Source organism: Dermacentor variabilis, chromosome 2 (assembly GCF_050947875.1).
Source record: "Dermacentor variabilis isolate Ectoservices chromosome 2, ASM5094787v1, whole genome shotgun sequence".
Classification (NCBI taxonomy): Eukaryota; Metazoa; Arthropoda; class Arachnida; order Ixodida; family Ixodidae; genus Dermacentor; species Dermacentor variabilis.
In genome coordinates this window covers 262,611,399-262,633,854 of record NC_134569.1, presented here as the reverse complement: position 1 = coordinate 262,633,854, position 22,456 = coordinate 262,611,399, and positions in this window count along the sequence as shown.

Sequence of the window (22,456 nt, the reverse complement as noted above, 5' to 3'; positions counted from 1 at the left end):
GTGACAATATATATATATATATATATATATATATATATATATATATATATATATATATATATATATATATATATATTGTCGCGGCTCACTGTAGCCAAGAGCGCAGAGCGGTATTTATTCGAGAGAGTTAGGGCAAGCGCTCGTTCCAGACTTCTTTTCTAGCGCCTCGCTTGCACCGGACGAGGTCGTCGTCTTTATCGTCAACGTGGTTAGGCACAGATGGTGTCGCGGCAATATATATATATATATATATATATATATTGTGACAAGCTCGGGGAAAAGGGGTTTATTTAGGCGTGTGAGAGCAGGAACGGCAGGCTACCAACAACAGGAATGGCCGCTGCACAGTCTTCGTTTTTCTCTTCCCTTCTCTTCTTGATCCCCGCGTCCCTTTTGCGCGCTTGGACGTTACATATACCTCTCCTCGCAGACCAAGCCCACTGGCAAGTCAAGTAGGTTGTTGTGGCGTTCATCATTTCAATCGTGCGACATGCACGACTTGTGTCCTAGCAGAATGTCTACCAGTGTTCGTGAGGCGCGCGAGAGTATAGTTCACTTCGCTGACTTTGTCGATGACAATATACGGTCCATCGTAGTTTGCCGGAAGATTTTGCCACAAACCGCGTTTCCTTGTGGGAGTCCAAAGCCAAACGAGATCACCAGGGTGATATGTAACAGGCCGATGTCGGGCGTCATAGCGGACTTTGGAGTTTTCTTGTGATGCCAAAGTCCGCAGACGCACAAGTCTCCGAGCCTCTTCAGCGAGGCATAGCGTATCGGTCACCGTAAGATTGTCGTGGTGGTAAAAAGGGAGGACAGTGTCGAGCGTATACCGGGGCGGCCGAGCATATAGAAGGAAGAAGGGGCTGTAGCCGGTTGTCTCGTGCTTGGCGGTGTTGTAGGCGTAAGTAATAAACGGTAGAACTTCACCCCGATTCTTGTGTTCGGACGCAACATACATGGAAAGCATATTGGTGATTGTTCGATTAGTGCGCTCAGTGAGGCCGTTCGTTTGCGGATGATACGGCGTCGAGTGCCTGAGGTGCGAGTTACATAAACGCACGAGCTCTTCCACGATATCCGCCGTGAATTTGCGTCCGCGGTCGCTTATGATAACACCAGGCGGTCCATGTCGCAGAACAATAGAGTGAAGTAAGAAGAGCGACACTTCGGTGGCAGTGGCTGATGGTATAGCCGCCGTCTCTCAATAGCGTGTGAAATAGTCTGCGCAGGCAATTATCCAGCGGTTCCCCTTAGATGACATAGTAAAAGGGCCTAACAGATGAATTCCAACTAGCCGGAAGGGTGAGCTGGGAGGCGGAAAAGGTTGAAGGAGGTCAGATGGGGCAGTGGTTGGGCGTTTCCGACGTTGGCACTGTATGCAGCTGGCGACATACAACTCAACCGAATGTCGCATCCAGGGCCAGTAAAAGCGTTCTTGAATGCGATAAAGGGTGCGCACAGTGCCTAAGTGACCGGAGGCAGGGTCATCGTGCATAGCCTGAAGGAATGCTGGCCGGACACAGTCCGCCACTACTAGAAGGAAGCGTGCACCCGTGCTTGAGTAGTTCCTTTTGTACAGGAGCCCGTCACGTAGACAGTAGCTGCTTGTTGTACTTCAATGGGCAGAAGTGAAGAGTGGCTCCAATTTGGTGTCTGTCCGTTGTTCTGCTTTGAACGCATCGATATCTGGAAAAGCGGATGTCACAGAAGCGACGAGATGATCAAAGTCGTCTGCGTCGCAGTGCGTCGTAAGTAAGTTTATTTCGACCATCACGTCATACATGATGATGCAGGGGGACCGAAGTAAAAGCTGTCCTTCAACAGCTTTACAGAGCAACAGCCCCCCTTATTTGGCAGTAGCATACAAAGCCACAAAAAAAGAAGATACACAAAAAGAAACACTGCTCACGGCGGTCACATTACACTACAGAGCAATGTATAAACATATTACATAAAGGCTGCATCTGGTACGTAACTTAAAAAAAAGAATTGAGCCATACACACATGACAAAAAATGGATGCTTTTAATGGTTTACGCAATGCAATGACATGGCAAAGGCACTTTACCAGAAAAAACAGGAGTAACACCGAGTAACACTATACTTCTGTAAAGCGATTTGGCTTTAGTTGCATAAAGAAATAACAAGAAAAATTTGGGAAAGAAAGTAAGCCAAGAGTGTCCGAAATGTGACATATTGAAGTGTTGTATCCTGTCTCAATAGGTCATTAAGAAGTTTTGGAAGCCGGTGTTCTAACGTTTGTAGCCCATATGTTGTTCGAAATGTTTTAATTTCCCACATATCCTTATTTCTTGTGTTGTAGCTTTGTTCACGCCTTCTCAGGACTGAAAGAGTTTGAATAAAAGTTGTTTTCTTTATATATTCTTGTTTAAGTGTTCGGCTGAGGCGATAGTCATAGATTTTTGTTACTGTAACTATTTTGTGTGCTAAAAATATTTCTCTTGTATGATGCAACCTCGGTAATTTCTTAACAATCCGCATTGCTTTTTTTGTAATACAAGTAATTTGTTCAGGTTTCCCTGTGTTGTGGTTCCCCATATAAGGCTACAATAGTCAAGGCGAGAATTAAATAAAGAGTAATAAACGAACATCATAACACAAGAGGGTAAGGTTTCACGGTTGCGATAGAGCAGACCAATTATTTGTGATAATTTGGAAGTAAGCGGCGTGGTAAGCGGCATACGGGAAAGGCAGTCTGCGTCAGCATGTTTACGGCCACTCTTGTAGGAAAGAGTGCAGTTATATTCCTGCAACCTCAAAGCCCAGCGCGCAAGGCGACCACAAGGGTCACGAAGGTTCACGAGCCAGCACAGGGAATGGTGGTCTGTGACGACTAGGAAGGGGCGTCCGTACAAGTACGAACGAAATCGCTGAACTGCAAAGATTACAGCGAGGCATTCCTGCTCTGTCACCGTGCAATTTCGTTCACGTTTGCTTAATGAGCGGCTTACATAAGCAATCACGGTCGTCACAACGTTGGACGAAGACTGCACTCAGACCGAGGCCACTAGCATCTGTGTGGATTTCTGTCGGCGCAGTAGGATTCAAGTGGCGAACGATAGGTCGGGAGGTCAGCAGGAACTTCAACTGACGAAATGCAGACTCGCACTCAGGTGTCCAATCAAACCGTGCGTCTTTATGTAGCAGATTTGTCAGAGAATACGCGACGTCTGCAAAACCAGGAATAAATCGGCGAAAGTAAGAGCAAGGACCCAGAAAAACTACGAAGTTGCTTCCCTGACAGCGGTGCACTGAATGCCACAACAGCTGCCGTCTTCGGGGGATCAGGCCGGATACCTCCTTTGTCAACAAGATGACCCAGCACAAGGGTTTGAAGGTCACCAAAGTTACATTTCTTGGAGTTCAGTACCAGCTGAGCGTTTTTGATGCAGTCGAGGACAATATCCAGGCGCGTATTGTGCTCATTGAATGTGCGCCCGAATATAGAACGTCGTCAAGATCGCACATAAAGATGTTCCATTTCAACCCACACAGAATGGTGTCCATGAACCTTTCAAAGGTTGCTGGAGCGTTGCACAACCAAAATGGCATCACGTTGAATTCGAATAATCCATCCGGGGTTATCAAGGCTGTTTTCTCCTTGTCTGCCGGGTGTATCGGCATTTGCCAATATCGTGAGCGCAGGTCCACTGAAGAAAAATAAGAGGCCGAATGAAGGCAATCAATTGCACCATCAATCTGGGGCAGCGGGTAGACATCCTTCTTATGGTATCTTCGACTGGTCTCCTGTATGCCCCGAAGCAGAGTCGGGTAGATCGGTCGTTTCCCGAGCTCAAAGGTAGGGGACAAGCGCGCAGGCCGTACGTGCGACTCGCTCTCGGAGGAGGAAATTCCTGATGCGAAACCACGTGACTACTGCCAACGTCCGATGTTTCGCCTACCCAAAGGTTCCGGCGCTGCCGGAAAAACCGGCGGACGTGCCGGCGGGACGAACGTTCGTTGAGACGCCAGCATGCAGTGGCCTAGGTTGCCAAGGTTACGGTGGGCCGTCGCCAACAGCAGCGACGCGGCGCTGCGATGACGTTTCAATCTCGATGACTGCTCCGACGACAGGGCTCGGAGCGCCTCAGAGCACGCCAAGATAGAGGAGAGCAATCGAGAACAACCAGCCGAATGCATGGCGCGCACCCTCTTTCAACCAGCCGAAGACAACGCCGCTCGCGAGAGCGCTCCAGAGTGCTCAGAAACGACCAGCCGAAGATAGCATTAGTCACGGCGTTTAATCTTCGATAATCGACGCAAAATCTCCAGTTACCGTCTTTCTTTCTGACGAGTATAACCGGAGCTGCCCTAGGACTCGAAGACTCTTGTATTATCCCATTTTTCATCATGTCACTCACTTGTTCCCCGATTATCTTGCGCTCGTTAGGCGACACGCGACAAGGCTTTTGCCTGATCGGGCGCGTAGTTCCCGTATCGATAGTATGGCGCGTTCGTGACTCGGGAATCGAGAACGCTTTGTCCGGCTGCGCAATGTCCAACACTGACAGATGCTTAGAAAGCATATCCACCAATGTATGGCGCTCCCTTGTGCTGAGCGACTTGGTTATCATCGACAGAAGCTTTTTGTCTGAGACGTGGCGAAGGTGAGGAGGTTCACACGACGAGTCAGCTGTTAGTACGGCTACGGACGAAGACGTGTATTCTGTAAAGTAGGCGAGTTTCAAGCCGTCTGGAAGCAGGATGGGTTCTGTCGAGCAGTTGGCCGTCCACAAGCCAGCACACCCGCTGCCGATGGATACCACACAATGAGGGACAGAAACGTTCTTCTTCACACACTTTAGATGCATTGGCTCTACGGAGGCATCGAAACTGTTTGGAACTTCACCGCGACATACAACCGGCACGCACACAGAGGTGGACGCAGGCACAACAGTATCTGCAGACACACAAAGTTCGCTTTGACTGCAAGTCTCCTCTAAGAGCCCGGACGAAACATGGCCATCGACGCAAACTTCCCCCGTGCGACAATCAACGGTCGCACCACACTGCCGCAAAATGTCGATGCCCAAAATCACTTCGTGCGTCGATCGGAGAATAACTACAAGATCCATCACGAAAACTCCACCAGCCAAGGATACTTCAGCAGTGCACACACAAACAGGGCGCAACGACTCGCCGCTCACTCCACAAAACGTTGCAGCCTGGTCCCACGTAAATACAACTTTGCGCCCTAACCGACATTTAAAACCGAGACTCGTTGCGGATACAGATGCTCCGGTATCCACTAAAGCCATTGTAGGAACACCATAAACAAGTACATGCACTTTGTTCTTAAGCATAGCAACTGTAGGGGGCATTTCTGTAAATAGCACGTGTCGAGCGACCTCACCCCCATCGGCCGCGCTAGCTAGTTTTCCGGTTGTGAAGGCGAGGAGGAGCGGCGCACTGGCGATGGAGATTGACGTAAACGCGGTGCACGAGAAGTTGGCGGTGGCGTCAAACTCCTGTCAGATGCCGGCGAGCGGCTCCGAAAGCTTCTCTGCCAGTAATCGTTGCCGGGAGGGACGCCAGCTGACCAGCTGACGGCTGTTGAGTTGTCCTCATAGGAGGTGTGGCCCTTGTTGAAGACCCCGATCGACCCTTCCACGTTGTTGGGCGACGATTGCAAAACCTCGCTATGTGGTCTGTGACACCGCATTGGAAACACACCGGCAGATGCCGCAAATTTCGATATTCTTCCACGTAGTCACGCATGTTGCTGTCGACTGCATAGCCAGCAGGTGGGTCACATTCATGGCTAGGCACCAGCCGCCCGGAGGTGTGCGTGCGGCGAGGGCGTTGGTCGTAGTCATGATCTTGATAGCTTATGGTCCCTCTCGCTTGTAGGGTAGACCTATACTCGACGGTCGCTGAGTGAACCGTGGGTTGCCATGCGGTCGAAACGGCCGTGTGTCTCATCTCGTGTGGTAAGTACGCACCAGTGATGCCGGGTAGCGTATTTGGAATATCCAGAAAGTACAACGCATGGCAACCGCAACACCACGCTATTGGCTTACGAGCCTGCGGGACGCCGTGATGTCACTCCTAGCAACGGCGCCAAGAGATAACTCTCGTTCCCGGTGCTCTCCTGGTGACTAGACCTGACTAGACTACACCGTCGCAGGCTAAACGTGCGTCTAATTGTCGTACAAAAATCCCTCACGTGACCTGATCCTAGGTGCCTAGGGACAGGATGTTTAGGGATTTTTGAGAAGGCATGATGGTGGCGCCGAGCGACGCCGTGGCGTGTTCGTTCTCCGGCTCGCGCGGACCGCGCGTTGTTCAACGTTGCTTATGTGATCGTGCTTGCGTTGCTTGTGTGTTACTGGTAGGTTCTGTGTTACTTGGCGGAAAGGCGTGAGTAGTGGTGGTGCGGCAGTGCGACTTGCGCCTCGGTGAGCTCTGGCAGTACAGAATCTGCGTTGTGACCCGTGCTTCCTTGACAATTGAAATGTCGAACTGGCCTAGCGCCTCGGCAGCGAAGTTCTGCGAACCGCGATGTGGCGTCGCCGTGTCCGACTTTGCTTGACGGACATCGGGGGATGTGCTGCTCGCTACAAGTCATGTAAATGCGACTGCGTCGACCGCCCATGCACTGTTCAGCGCTGAATGTGTGTTAGGTGTGCTGTGCTTGAAACGAGTGATGCAGCCGTGCAGCGGGGGAGGGGAGGGGGGTTGGAGGAGCAGATTGCCTTGATGGTCTTCATTTGCACGTTCACAGATGTGTACTCCCATTTCGGTCTCATTAGCGGCTGTCGCGGGATTGTGGTGTGCTCCTTGCCTAGTATGAAGTTTACGATGCTAACACACAGCATGTTCACGTTTTTCCGTGCTATATGTCATTTGCATGACGACCGAGTTGAAAACAAGGCATATGTCTGTGTTGTTTGCATTTGTGTGTTGTGAATTACTTCCTATTGTGGAAGTTCTGGCAGTCTTATTACGCAAGGAGTACGAACGTAAACATATAAACATATTTCTGTGTGTCTGAAATTTTGAATTTCCGATAATAGCCTTTACGACTGATAAGCTGGCTACACAGCCTGTGTGAATCAGCTACCTTTCGTTGCGACGCTCTTCCATGTGGTAGACTGATGCATGGTGCGCGTTTATCTCTCTACTGTTGTAAAAACCATTTGTTTATTCACCCAATACAAATGTACTGCTTCTTCGCCGCAGTACGTTTTAGTTACGCGCTGAAGGATACTAAAAGTGGGAGGGGACCGCTATCACCCAGCATAGTATGTCCACTCAGGCGACCTGAGAGGCGGTGGTTGCGCGAGTGTATAATTAAAGAACTCTTTTTATGTCCAGTGACAGTGGCCCCTTTCCACTTTTAGTATGCTTCACCGCATTACACAGATGTATTGCGAAAAAGGTAATCTTAAAAAGCTCAATTATGCAACATTTTCTTCGTAGCTTGCTACACCGCAATACAGGAGTGTAGCATCGTGCAGTGAAGCATACTAAGAGTGGAAAGGGCACATAGGTTTACTCATTATTTTCAATTGTGATATAACTTGCAAGAGCATCTGCGCTCTTGGTAAGCTTTATTGACAATTCTTTGTACATTACAAATTCATATTGCCGGGAAGCTTACTAAGGCACATTCGCCATTTTGTAATGCATTATTCACCTTCAATGCAGGAGCACAATGCGGATTCATGCCTATGCTTCTGGCTGGACTGCACGTGCTCTTTGAGAATTGATTCGCTGTTCATAAGTGCACTGGTACTCTAAACTGGAGGGCTGAAGTTTATACGGAAGCACAATTTTTATTAAGGGGACAAGATGTTGCCAAGGTGGTTGTAGCAGTTTTTTTTTCTTCCGGGTACCTTTTCTACTAGAAGCTCCCATTGCAGTGTTTCGAGCCTCTTTGAGCCAGCACATAGTGTATATAAAAATCGGACACCGATTGGGAATATCACCTATGCTCTCTGCAGTAAGCTGCGCACAGGATAAGTTCATGCCTATCTATAGAAAAAAAATGTAGCATGACCAGACAAACTAGAAGGGGGTGGGCTCCAGCAATACTAAGTGTTAAATGGTGCCTTATCCTTTCCGTTGAGTTTTCTGTTTTGTGCTTTTTATTATGGATTCTCCACAGTAACCACTAGAGTGCCGAACTTGAGCTTGTTGGTTTCAGATCTCATGGTTGTTACTAACAAAACAGTGTGATAAACGAAAAAGTGCTTAAAGGCATCCAGTCACCTTGCTTATCTCATGGTGTTGCTTCATGAGCACCGTGAGCCTCCAGACCAACTAGGAAGGGAAATTTGTTGCATCACTTCTGAACTGTATTGCAACCAAACGAGCAGTGCTCTCAATGACAACTTTTGGACAGTAGAATGCTTGCACCCAGCAAAGTCTAAGAAGGAAGCATTCAGGATGTGCAAGTGGGCCTTTTCAAGCTGGCATCATTGCTGAAGGGGCTTTGCCTGCTGCCCTCTTTATGGATACACAAAGATGATTTCCTCTTTGAGAGGGATTGTTTCAGATGTCGTTACATGGCAACAATGCTGGGTGTATAGTAGCAGAGATGCTTGTCTTTGCCCACTGTCAATAATATGCTCCTTTTCCAGTGCCCCTGTGGAAGTGCCTACTTTTTGGACACAAAGTGCTCTCCATGCATGCATGCATGCATGTTTAGCTTGTAAAGATGTCTATTACCCCTTGCCTCAAGCTGGTCTTTGTTGATGTCACCCAAGAAGGCATTGCGGAGAATGGCGATGCGGGCTTCAAATCAGTGTTGATGCCAGTGAAACCAGATTAATGGAGCTGCCGTTTATTTCTGTCCACTCCATCTTCATCCAGTTACAATGAGCAGTTCTTTGTCCAAACAGAAGGCATATGTAGTTGGTCATGCATAGCCTGCGCACTAAGACTTGTTGGCGTGCCTCAGAACCTTAGCAGTGTCTATATGCAAAAACATTCTGATGTGTTGATGACTTTCTTCTCTTTATCACACTTTGCCTGATGAAGCCAGCAACTCGGTCAATTAGATGTTCAACAGGCTTCCCATTAAATTTCCCAGCGTCTCCTTTACCAGGGTGCTGCTCATAGATATGTTTTCTTGACCTTGCACTATACTTAAACCATGGCCACACCTGCTGAACCTATAGTATGCGATCAGAAAAGTGCTATACATCACGTTGCTCCAAACTCATGACATGTGCTACAAGGCCTTGAGGAACACCTTCATTAATTTCCACCCTCATCATACTGTACGAAGCTTCGCATGACAAGTGCGACAATTAACATCTGCTGGTTTTTCAGTGCTATTCCTGTCCAGCTTGCTGAAAGCTATCCCGAGTGTTTCAAAAGCAGGACTGCTGCCGGACAAGAAGGGCATAAAGCAAGGGTAGCTATACCATATATGTCACACAAAATGAAGAAGGCCACTGAGTGTACAGGCGTTCTAATTATTATCCAGCAAGCTTGGTTCTCCCTTTGCAAGTGAGAAACCCAACTTGCCCCAAAGACATGGCCTGTGACAAACTATGTGCCAGATGCTGTGTCCCCTGCAAAGCCGAAGATGTGTACAAGATCCTGACACCCGCAGAGGCTTCTACACTGGGCAAACAGGCTGCTATAAGAACGCCGCCTCTACTAATATGCTAATAACATGAAAACGGGCAGAAATTTGGCTATTCATTGGGCCCAACTGCAGGTGCAAGCCACTCTTCCACCAGATGTGTGTTGTTCACAGGAATTGGAGCTATACAAATGCAGACAAAAACAATGATGTTTGAAAGTAGTAGAGTTCTACTGCACAAACCGTGCTACTTGCAGCGCTGGTACCTTATAGCTACAATTCACGGCTGTCCCACCATGCAAAGGCACTATTCTTGAATTATTAACTTCTATTTATATTTATGGTGGCCATATATTGCAAGTACATATCCACATTGTGTGCAATATGGTTAAATGATGTCAGTGGGCGACGCAGCAGCGAAATGGGCAACATGCTCAGGAACACTTTTTTCTACGTATTCCAGGTTACCGCTCTCCTGGCAAAGTGCGAGCTTTTGTTGGGCTGCTGCTCTGCAACTGCCTCGTGGAATCACGGTATAGGACGACTTCGCATCCCGTTATCGGATCCTGGTGACATCTGCCACGTCAACAAGATATCGAGCCCTGGCATCACAGCGTACACACGGGATCAGCCATGGATGACGTCGACTCACGTGACCCTGCAGGAGGACTTAAAAGTGAAGCCCGCACCGTGCTTCTCCAGTGGGCGACGCAGCAGCGAAATGGGCAACATGCTCAGGAACACTTTTTTCTACGTATTCCAGGTCAGTAGATATTTGCCGACGGCCTGCTATCGTAGCGATAATACGTTTTTACTGCTGCTGCCTTGCCCACTGTGTCTTGAATGCCTTCTTGCTCGACTTAAAAATATTCCGGTAAATATTTTGCTTTGTGGCGACGTTGAGGCCAACCCTGGCCCTGCCGAGAAGGAAATATTGATGGAACTTCTTGCCGGTCAAAATTCATTGAAAACAGCTATACATGATGTACAGGCGTCTCAGAAAGAGATTGGCAAGCAAGTCAGTTCATTAACTGATCGTGTTGATGGTTTGAGCGCCAACTGAGGAACCTAAGTGTAGTTACTAAGCGGGTCGAGGATATGGAGACAGCGATGTCTACGGTGAGAACAGATCTAGCCTCCATAGTTGAAAAACTAGATGACCTAGAAAATCATAGTCGAAAGAAGAACTTAGTCATTTACGGTCTTGACGAACCAAGCAAAGAGTCTTCTCAGGATCTTGAAGAGAGAGTAAAAGATTTGTTTCACAGCAAACTTGGTATCTCTGTGGTGAATATAGAAAAATGCCATAGGATTGCAAACAGAAATGCTGGCCATATACGACCAATCATGCTTAGGTTTCTCGACCATCGCGAAAAAATGTCAATTTTGAAGGCTGCTTACAAATTGAAGGGTACAGCGGTTTCAATATCGCAAGATTTCTCACGTAGAGTTCGAGAAATTAAAAAGAAACTCTGGAACAGTTCTACTCTAGAAAGAAATAATGGCTCGAAAGTCAAACTTGTACACAATAAACTGAGCATAGACGGCGTAATCTTTGGCTGGGACGAAAAGAAAGGTACACGTGTTCAACAAAAGAAAAATCAAAATTGACGTTTTGTACAAAAGCCTCAGGAGCTTAATATACTTAACGTAAACTGCCGGAGTGTCGTTAATAATGTCACAGAACTTGAGGGAATCTTGGTGGCCCATAACCCTGAAATAATTATCCTCACGGAAACATGGTTAAATGATTCTGTCAAAGATAACGAATTTGTTCCTCGTGGGTACAGTGTGCACAGGAAAGATCGAGGGAGCAAAGGTGGGGGTGTGGCTTTGCTGTTCAAGGAGCGTTTTAATATTCTGAGAATGCCAGATATACCGAACATTGAGGGAATATTCTGTAAAGCCTATCAGGGCGCAATTAGATATGTATTGGGAGCACTTTACCGACCACCTAATTCCTCTCCTGATTTCTTTGCTCATCTGCAAAGTTACCTGATTGCTCATGTGAAGCCTGGTGATCGATTAATTCTGGGCGGAGACTTCAATATGCCAAACGTAGATTGGTCAACCTTCACACTAAACGTTTCTAATGACAGGCTACAAGAAGGGTTGTTTGATATGATTTTTTCTTTTGATCTACGGCAAGTAGTTGACAGTTTCACTAGAATACAAGGTAACTCCCGCTCCATCCTTGATCTGTTTTTCTTAAGTGGATCTATTACGGGGCAAACAAAGTGCGAAGTACTGCCTGGAATTTCCGATCACTCTGCTGTGTTGTTGACCCTTTCGGGCGTCTCTGTGAAGAAATCTGTTGATGTCACTTCCGTGCTCAACTTCTCGCGTGCAGATGATGTCGCCATATTGGATATGCTTTCGTTTAGTTATGACTCATTTAAAGGCAGCAGCGCAAACATACATACACTGTGGAATCAATTTAAAGATCTTTTAAATGATTGCATCAAACGCTTTGTCCCGTGCATGCTAAAGAAAAGGAAAGGCAAATCTCCTTGGATTTCTCGAGACACATTGCAATTAAGAAGACGATTAAAGCGCCTGAAGACAAAAAGACGTACCGCAAGAGACTTGGACGCTTTGCTTACTAAAATTTCCGAACTCTCCTTCGAGCTAAAAATGAAAGTTTCTTCAGATAAGCAACGCTACTTTGGGGAGAAACTTCCTAAATTTATTTCAACATCTCCTGAAAAGTTCTGGAGGCTAATTTCTCCCAGTAAGCAAATTAATGATGCTTTCGTCGTAAATGGTGTTTTGAGTAATGATAGTGCAGTAATAGCAGATGCATTTAACTTACATTTTAGATCTGTGTTTACGCAAGACAATGGTTCATTGCCTTACTTTCATGCTTCATACCCTCCTATGTCTGACGTTACTGTTAATGAGAATGGAATACTTAACATGCTCCTTAACCTTGATATTAGGAAATCACCTGGTCCTGATGGTTTGCGAAATGAATTCTTAAAGCGTTATGCGCCATGGGTCTCTAAATATCTGAGTGTGCTCTTTTCTAAATCACTTAATGAAGGCGAGATTCCAATCGACTGGAAAACGGCAGCAGTGAAACCTATCTTCAAAAATGGTAATAAGCAGCACGTCTTGAACTATCGTCCTATTTCTTTGATTTCAACATCATGCAAACTTCTGGAGCATATAATACATAAACATCTTACTGAGTTCCTTTCAAAGAATAAAATATTATCATGCCATCAGCATGGCTTCAGAAAGGGTTTCTCTACGTGCACACAATTAGTAACTACTGTACATGATTTCGCTAAGGCAATAAATTCAGGTAAGCAGGTCGATGCAATCTTCATGGACTTTGCGAAAGCCTTTGACAAGGTTTTCCACAAAAAGCTACTCCACAAGCTTGATGTCATTCTGGGTAATGCCAAAATTGCTACTTGGCTTTCTGCATATCTTTCAAACCGATATCAATATGTTTCATTCAAAAACCATGCCTCTCGGAGGCTTCCCGTTGAGTCTGGTGTTCCACAGGGTTCGGTGCTCGGACCACTGTTGTTTCTAGTTTTCATTAATGATATCGTCAATGACATTCCCGTAAAAATTAGATTATATGTGGATGATTCTGTAATGTATTCAGAAATACATAGCGTCAGTGACCAACTACGACTAAATGAAGCCTTTGAAAAAGTTGTAAAATGGTGTAGTGACTGGCAAATGGCTATTAATTTTGACAAAACTGTATTTATGAAAATTTCGCGCAAACTTAGAAATCTGCACTTCCAGTACTCGGCGTGTAATGTCTTGCTATCTGAGGTTGAGCACATAAAATATCTTGGTATTTGGATTTCTAAAGATCTTAGATGGAACAAACATATCAACACTGTATGCAATTCCGCCAATCAGAGGCTTTTCTTTCTCAGGAGGGCCTTGAGACTGACAACACCTGAAGTTCGCCTTCTTGCATTTAACGCAATTGCGCTGCCACTTTTAGATTACGGATCCATCATATGGTATCCTTTCACTAAAAAAGATATTAATAAAGTAGAAGGTATTCAAAAGCGGGCTGTTCGATATGTATATAACAGCTTAGGGCGCACGTCGATGACAGCCTTGCTAAGCAGAGCCAATTTGCCAACTCTAACCCAAAGGAATCGTGTTCTCAGATTAAAATTTTTGTTTCAGCTCATTAAAGGATACTACAACATTGATATTTCTGAGATTATTTCCTTTTCTACAGGTTATGCTACTAGGCAACGGCATGCAGTTACAATTACCCCCTTCACTAGTCGCAAAAATTGCTTTAAATACTCATTTTTTCCTAGGGTCGTAACTGAATGGAATCAGCTGTGCAACGATGTGGTGTTGCAGCCATCTCTGAATTTGTTTATGTCCCATATTGTGTAATTTTCTTATTTGCGCTCTGTTACATTTGCACTTGCAGTAGATGCATTGATTCAGTTGTACTCGTAGCGTATCTTTTATTTCATGATATCTGTATTGTCTTTTTTCTAGTCCATGTAATTTTTCTTTTGTTTGCCCTGCTAATCATGTCATAATGATGTATCCCCATCCTGCAAAAATCCCATAACGGGATTGCAGTATTTGTAAATAAATAACTATGATAGCCATTCTTAATCTGAGATGCAACAAGGTTTTCCACAAAAAGCTACTCCACAAGCTTGATGTTACTCTGGGTAATGCCAAAATTGCTACTTGGCTTTCTGCATATCTTTCAAACCGATATCAATATGTTTCATTCAAAAACCAATATAGGCAACAAATTGTAATTCAAAAAGACAACCCGTGCACAGGATAAGTGACAGACTTCCTTTTATTGAACAAAAGTCACATGTGTCACATGTCACCAGCAGTGGGTAGCAAACTTGCAAGCTTGGGTGACAGAGGCAAAACTTAGCAAAATGCTACACTCATACTCAAATGTAAAACGGCCTATGATACAAAAAACATTATATTGTACTGAATGAAAGGGCAAGACTCCATCCAAGAACACATTATGGCACCACATAATTGACATGGTGTAAAAGATGTTAACACGCCCTCCCCATAAATAAACACTGAAAACATGCCTTAAAAGGCAATGTGCAGCGTCTGAAAGCAAGAAAAAACAACCAAAAAAAGGTTTCGCTAAGTCTTTCAATGATTAAAATTGTCAAACTGTCTTGTCACTTCTTAATGGATCTGCATTGTGTACTAGGGTGTTCTGATAAGACAGTTTCAGCAAGTGTATTGGAAAGCAGTGTTCCCAGTCTGTGTCCAATATTGCGAAGTTAAAGAGGGTCAGGCTGCCTTTCAAAGATGTACATTTTAGTTTATAAAACAGAAAAAGGCAAGCAAGATTGATGTGCTTTAAAAATTCACTTAAAGCAGTGCTCTTAAATTAAAGTATTAGCTTGCACAATGCATTATAACAGCTTTCCACCTCTAACATTTTTTATCCCAGTTGTAAAAAGATGGGAATTTCTTTTTGAACAGAACTTCTCAAACTATATTTAACAGGCGAACCAAATACATCATAAAAGTGGCATTTCGCATCCGCAACAACTTCAATGTACTTGAAATTCAGCATATTGGGACATGGAGGAAGCCATAAAAAGGCAATAACGGCCCGAGAGAGTTCTCTGCAATTAGGTGAAGAAATTGGCACATACGTGCAACATTTATTGATATCTAGAGTGAACTTTAACATCCAACACAATATAGGCTCTTTCGGGACTGTTTATAACGTTTTGTGCCAGAGCAAATACGTTAAAACACTATTCAGTGCTTTTAAGCCGTGTCCATGTATGCCGAATTGCATTAACAGGACGTGAGCAGCACAGCATTCGCAAGGGCGTTTTGTTTCCTCTTGAGGGCATCGCGCTGCGTATCATTAGTAGTAGTGGTGGAATACGACTCCATCTCAGAGGTTCCGAGCATTGGTTTCGCCCAGCGATCCTCGCAGCGTAAACTGTCGCACCAGCGTAGGTCCCGATTCCTATCAATCGGCAGGGCGGAGAGGGCGCTTCGATGGATGGGACGGAAAGTCGCGTCACCCTCGGCTCGCGACCGCGCCAGCACACAGTTGCCTGTTTCACGTAACCGCGTCTGCGTGCCGGCCACGACAAAACGTTGTCCACGGCGTTGGCATTGGCCACGACCCACAAGCTACGCGAGACCGCTGGTACTGAGAGTACGTTGTTAGGCATGACGCCACGGCGCGTCCCCGCAGCCGGCAGCCAATAGCGTGGCGCTGCGGTTGCCATGCGTTGTCCCTTCTGGATGTTCCAAATACGCTCCCCGACTGCCCTACACAAGCTACAACAGCTACAACCACGACCCAGACCACGCAGAGCCCATCGACGCCAGAATACGATGCCGCACGAGCGAAACTGAGTGCATACTTCGCCCCGCGAGTGAACTCGACATTTGCGATCTACAAATTTCGCCAAGCCCAGCAAAACGTTGGTGAGCCACTGGACGCCTTCTACGCGCGCCTCCGGCAGCTCTCTCGCCACTGTAACTTCGAGAACATCGACGCTGAAGTCCAGAACCAAATAATCCTCGCCACAACGTCGTCTCGCCTTCGCAAATACGCAATGCTTCATTCCCTCACTTTACCAGACTTACTTAAACAAGGAAGAATGCTCGAGCATGTCGAACGGGATGTATCCGAAATCGAAAAGAACGTCGATGGCAATGCGGCGGTGCTCGCAGTGCACAAGGAAGGACAGCACCATGGCCAACACCAAAGAAACAGCCGACAGATGCCACGACAAACCTATGCACCGCAACGACCTCGTGTCTCATCAGCAGATTGTCGCAACTGCGGTGGCAAGTGGCCTCACCAAAGCGGACGATCAAGTTGTGCTGCATGGGGCAAGACATGCAGGGCATGTAACAAGGTGGGTCACTTTGCACGATTCTGTCGTTCAACGAGACAAATGGTACAAGCAGTGGACTGTGACAATGGTCCAAACAGGAATCAGACAGTCTGCAGTAAGAAGAGTTCTAGCACCAAAGAATGTGCTGCTACCCGTGACACCAGTTCAAGCAGTGACGAGTATGTTTTCGTTGCCATGACCTCACCTCAGACAGGCCCATCTCCAAAAGTTATTGTCACTGTCAACAATGGGCCGGTCACTTTCATAATCGACACAGGTGCAACAGTGTCAATTGTTGGCGAAAATGACTTTGAGAGCTATAGGCTAAAGGTGAAACTCCAGGAAACATCCGTCAGAGTGTTCCCATACAAAGCAGCATATCCGCTTGAACTTCTACGCAAAGTCTCTGTCACAATGAGATACAAAGATAACTGCATTGAAGAAGACATCTTTGTCATTCGAGGAAACTGTGCACCACTCTTAAGGCAAAGAGTTTGCTGCATTCGCAAAACAATTGGGATTTCGGCATCATCGGATCACACCTTTGTGGCCTCAAGCTAATGGCGAAGCTGAGCGGTTCATGAGAACATTGAAAAAGCATGTTCACACTAGTCAGCTTGAGAACATAGATTGGAAAGTAGAGCTCGACACTTTCCTGATGTCATACAGGTCTTCAAAACACTTAACTACAGGACGATCACCGTATGAACTGCTGTTTGGCAGACCGATGAGAAATCTTCTGCCTTGCTATGCTAAAACTGCTTCGGAAACGGAAGACATAACAAAGTTCAAAACAACTGTGCGCGAGAAAAGGGCATACAACAAACATGCTGATGCACGAAGGCCACATCGCTTCTGTGTCGGTCAGCGAGTCTTGTGCAAGCAAGACAGACACGACAAGTTCACTTCGTACTATGATCCAGACCCTTATACTATTGTCAGCGTTCATGGATCACAAATCAAGGCATCGAGAGGAAATAGAGTAATAACGCGCAACTCAAGTTTTTTCAAAGATGCCTCTGGCCTTAAACAAGCACCAGCCAAAACATCATTTGACTGTGATGACATCATATATCCTCTACCCACCTCAGTGCCAGATCCTGCACCACCTGCATTGCACCAGAGTTCTCCAAGAGAGCGCTACCCAAAGAGAAACAGAAAGCCGGCCTCCACGCCATCTTTCTGATTTCGCAACCTGACATTGTGACTGTTTGTTCGTAGGAGACATTCACGACTTTTCAGCAGCGAACTGTTTTCCGTTTATAGTTTCCCTAATCACATTGTGTCCGCATTCATTTCATCATCCCCAAGGAGGGTAATGTAGTGTCTTTTAACAGCATTTAGCGAAATGTGAGTACTCGGTTGGCAACCTAGAATAAAGCATGGGAGCTTGACCAATGAGTGTGTGTCACCGTGTCACTCCAATCTAAATCAATCAGACCGCATCCCGGTCTACGCGAACACTAAAACCATGTACATCATAAACAGCAGCGGGGATAAAGGGCACCCCTGCCTCAGTCCCTTGTTGATATGAACTTTCTCCGCGCTCCTCATCCCTTCCCATTCAACGCAAACGGTAAGCTCTAGGTAAATCTCTCTCAAAAGCTGTAGACAATCGTTACCTAAGCCTTCCCCTTCCAGAATATCCTACAAAATGTTGCGATCTACGTTGTCGTAGGCTCCTGTTCAAAAAGGCCACATACAACGGTCTGCTTTCTGCTTTTGATATTTCAATACACTGAGTAAGAACAAACAAGTTATCAACCAAACGCCTACCTATTCTAAAGCCATTCTGAAGCTCTCCCAAAATGCCATTATTCTCTGCCCATGCTTGAAGCTTTAACTTGATTGCCTGCATTGCTAGCCTGTATATTACCGATGTAATAGTCAACGGTCTATACGAGTGAATTCTGTCTTTCTCCCCCTTGCCTTTATAAATTAAATTCATTCTACTTTGTCGCCAACTGTCTGGTATTCGTCTATCTTTGAAAGATTTTTTCCACTGCTTTCACCAGAGCTTCCTTACTTTTTGGTCCCAGTTCATTTATCAGCCTAACGGCAACCTCGTCTAGCCCTGTGGCTGTGCGCTTAGGAATTTTCTCTTCCGCTTTCTTCCAGTCTAAATTTGTCAGCACCAGCTCCTTTTCCACTTGGGTCTCTTTCATGCTCTTTTTTTCTTCAAATACAACCTCGTCCTTGCCAAGTTGGAAAGATTCGGCTGTTACATTTTTGGATGTAATTTATTGCCGCTTGTCCTTCCAGTCTATTTTCATCTTCGTCTAGGATATGTAGTTGTATTGTTGTTGACTTCCTGCCTAATAATTTTATGTGATTCCAAAATATTCTAGGCGCGGCCTTCTTTTTCTCACGTATTTCTGACAACCAACGTTCACTTTCACCTTTTAATTTTGCTTGCACCAGTGTTTGAACCATAGACTTTTTCTCCCCGTATATTTCCCATTTACTGGTTACTTCATCCTGTGGCAACTGCGCCTTCTTTGCCTGCCTGTGCTCTCGAGATGCTTTCTGTCGTTCGGCGATCGCTTCTCGTATCTCCTTGTTCCACCAGCTTTTCGTTTTCTTTTTTCCTTTCCAACGAACATGTTGTTTCTCTTTCCGTATTTCTGTCGTTATTACACTTATAAGCTCACCATATTCCCACTCATTACTTGGCCACTTGTCAAGTTCTTCGTCAACTCTAGTGACTATATTTGCTGTTTGTTCAGTGTTCAAATTTGGTCTGGCCATTGTGCTTTCCTTGCTCTCTTTCCCAACTATATATCCCATTTTCAAAATGATGCGTTTATGGTCCCTCCCTATCTGCTAAACCCTTCCTCATCGATGACCATTTCTCTCAACTTATCATGAATTCCTTCTGTCATCAGACAGTAATCAATGGTCGGTTGCCGGTTTCCCACTTCCCACGTGATCTGTCCTTCACACTTAGGCCCTGTATTCACGATCACGAGGTTATGTTGCTCGCAAAGGTCTAGCATAGTGTTATAGCGGGACAATCTTAGGGCTAAGCAACCCTGTGTTACCATGTGTCACGTGACGGCGGTTTCCCGCCAGTCTGTACCCTGCCTCCGGTAATAAAGGATGTAACATAATTGTCGGTATAGCCATCTAAATCCTGTATGTGGGCATTCATGTCACCTAATAGGACAATCTCAACACCATTCCCGAAACCCTTAATATCAGCGCTTATGCATTGCACTAACTCTTTATTTTTCTGTGTGCAATTTTTTCCGGTCCACAAATACGTAGCTCCCAGCCAAGTTTCTTTCCCACTCATTGTAGCTGATAACCAAAGATGCTCTTGACATTGTGAATTTAGTCTTTTCCATTTGGCTCCCTGATGGATGAGCATTCCGACTCCCCCTCCCTTTCTTTCCGACTTGGTTCTGTTGCACCCTTCCCATACATAATTCTCTATAACTGGCGGCTCTTCTGAGTCTCTAAGGTGCGTTTCTGTAACCGCATACACCCCTATTTGTTCTCTATGTAACTGCTCCTCAATCTCTGCCCACTTTTCCTTTCTTCTGCCGCCCTGCATGTTTATGTAGCCTATTGCATGGCAAGCTCTTGTTCTTGCTTTCCTCCTTTTTCTGTTATCGACGGCGATGGTCTTCTGATGTTCCCCTAGGGGACCTTCTTCATTAATACCTACTCTGACCTCCTGAGCGCCCGCGGGCCCCCTAAAAAAGCAACAGCGCGACCCCCAAGTCGCCAGCCCACTTATCGTGCTAGCCTGTAATTGAAGTGGATCCCATCTCGTTTAAAACCACCACAACTTCTCACTTCCCTGTTTACTTCGACTACCTCGAAGCCTTTCTCTCGGCTCATTTTCCATATTGCCTCATTGGCAGCCATTACGGCTCTTTGTACGCGACTGTCACGCACAGGCACTTCCGGCACCGTGCACACCACGATCTGCACCTGAGGGGATAGCTTGCGCAAGTCGTCCACCCCCTTCGCCAAGCGCTGGGCTAGTCCTGGCCCTTTCCTGTTTAGGACGCCATTTAGCCCACCTGCTACTACGACAAGGTTGCGCACGTGGGCATTTTCCGTGAGCTTTTCTTTTGCTCGCTCCATGACAGAACTCAGTGTCCGCCCTGGAAATGTCCCTACCGCCATTCTTTTGTCGCCTTTCACCCTCTCCACAATTGCTTTTGAGCACCCAGCCATGTTTGAGTCGCCAGCGATAATCACCCTTTCACTCTCTCCTACCTCTCCCTCCTTCCCTGTGTCCTTTTCCGCGGGATTCGGACTCGACAAAGGGCATTGTCCCCTGGGCTCCTGCTTTTTCCGCTTGGCGACCTCAAGGTAGGTGCCACTCTTTCCAGCTTCCTGTGGCTGCAGCGTCGCCTCACTCGGGGCGTGTTGCGCTGCTTCACTATAGCTACGCCGATTCACCGGCGGCGATCTGGCGACCGCTTGCTTTGACTCCCTGCCTCCCACTTCGCCTGTAGGGTCTACCCTACTTTCTGAGTCTTTGCCACCGCTTTGGTGTCCTGACCCGACATTCTCCGCTGCCCGCGTCTCAAGCGCGTCGAGACGCTTTTTCAGTTCGGCGCTTCTTTCTTATCTTCCTCGAGCTCGGGCACAGTCCTTACTAACTGCGCGGCCTGGGCCGCCTCCACCTTGACGAAATTTTCAACTTTCGCCTGCAGTGCTACCCGTTTCTCCTGCTCCTCCCTCAGGTTTGCCTTTAGCTCTTCGAACTTAGCCGCCCAATTCCCTTCCAGTTTTTGGACGGCTTCCCTGACGCCCTCGCACGACCTGCACGTGAAGCTAGACCCCTCCGCGTCTGCTAAATTCTGGAATTTAGTCTCGTCGAGGAAGCACCATCGCAAGCACTCGTCGCACTGCACTTGCTCCCCGTCCCCCGCGGCCTTCACGTTCATAGATTTCATCGCTAGGCCTACGTCCCTACGCCCAACGAGCAAGTTTGCCAAATCACTCACGCAAAGCCGACCTCGATCGCTATCCCAAACAAAAATAAAGAATTATCACTCCCTACTCCGTGTAAGAGTCCGAAGAGCTAGCTGAAAGAATTAGATAAGCCTATCAAATAGGTCCCTCCTACCACCTAGACCTAACGGGGGAGCCGCCAGACCTAGACAAAGCCGGTACGTTTACTACTCCTACCAAGAATTCAAAATTTGCGCCCCTACTCCATGCAAAAGAAAACACTTCAAAACACTAGCTAATAAGAGGTCTATTCGATTCAGCCAAGTTTATCTGCACCTTCTGCACCTATTCACGGTGCACTGTACCTAGACCCTCGATTCCCCGAGGTGCAGCAGTGCACCCTGCACCCCCGTGCTCGATTGAACTGGGTGCAAGGCAAGGTGCCGCCGCGGTGCACTGCACCCTTGAACCTTGCAGTGAGTGGGTGCAGCCCGGCACCCCCTGCACCTTTTCATTTGTGGTACCGTGCACCTTTTTCTGAATCGAACAAACCTAAAGATAAAAGAGTACTTAGCTACGAAAGAAGTCGCTGAAGCCTCGTGCACAGGAGCGTCCGCGAGCCACGACCAACCGAACACGACCAGACGAACGAGTCAACGCAAACCTACTGGCTACTAACCTATGCCTGTTTCTTTAGCAGCACCGCGCGGTCGATTTTTTCGCCCTCTGTGGCCATTTGTTGAACTTGAGAGTGTGCGGGGCACGGCCTACTGTATAAGTAGGTCGTGGTATAAGGTCGTGGTGCGGGGCCTACGAACACGCCACGGCGTCGCTCGGCGCGACCATCATGCCTTCTCAAAAGTCCGTAAACGATCCTGTCCCTAGGCACCTAGGATCGGGTCACGTGAGGGATTTTTGTACGATAATTAAACGCACGCCGCAAGTACTGCTCCTGACGCATGCGCAGAAAGAGCGGTTAAATTCAATTTTGATGTGCTCGTTCGCCTTTAGGCATATAGGTGCATATCATGCAATGAAGTTTAATAAAGGGAAAACGCGAGTTAATGACCTCTTAGTTGAAATGAAGAAAAAGAAATGGTCATGGGCAGGACATGTAA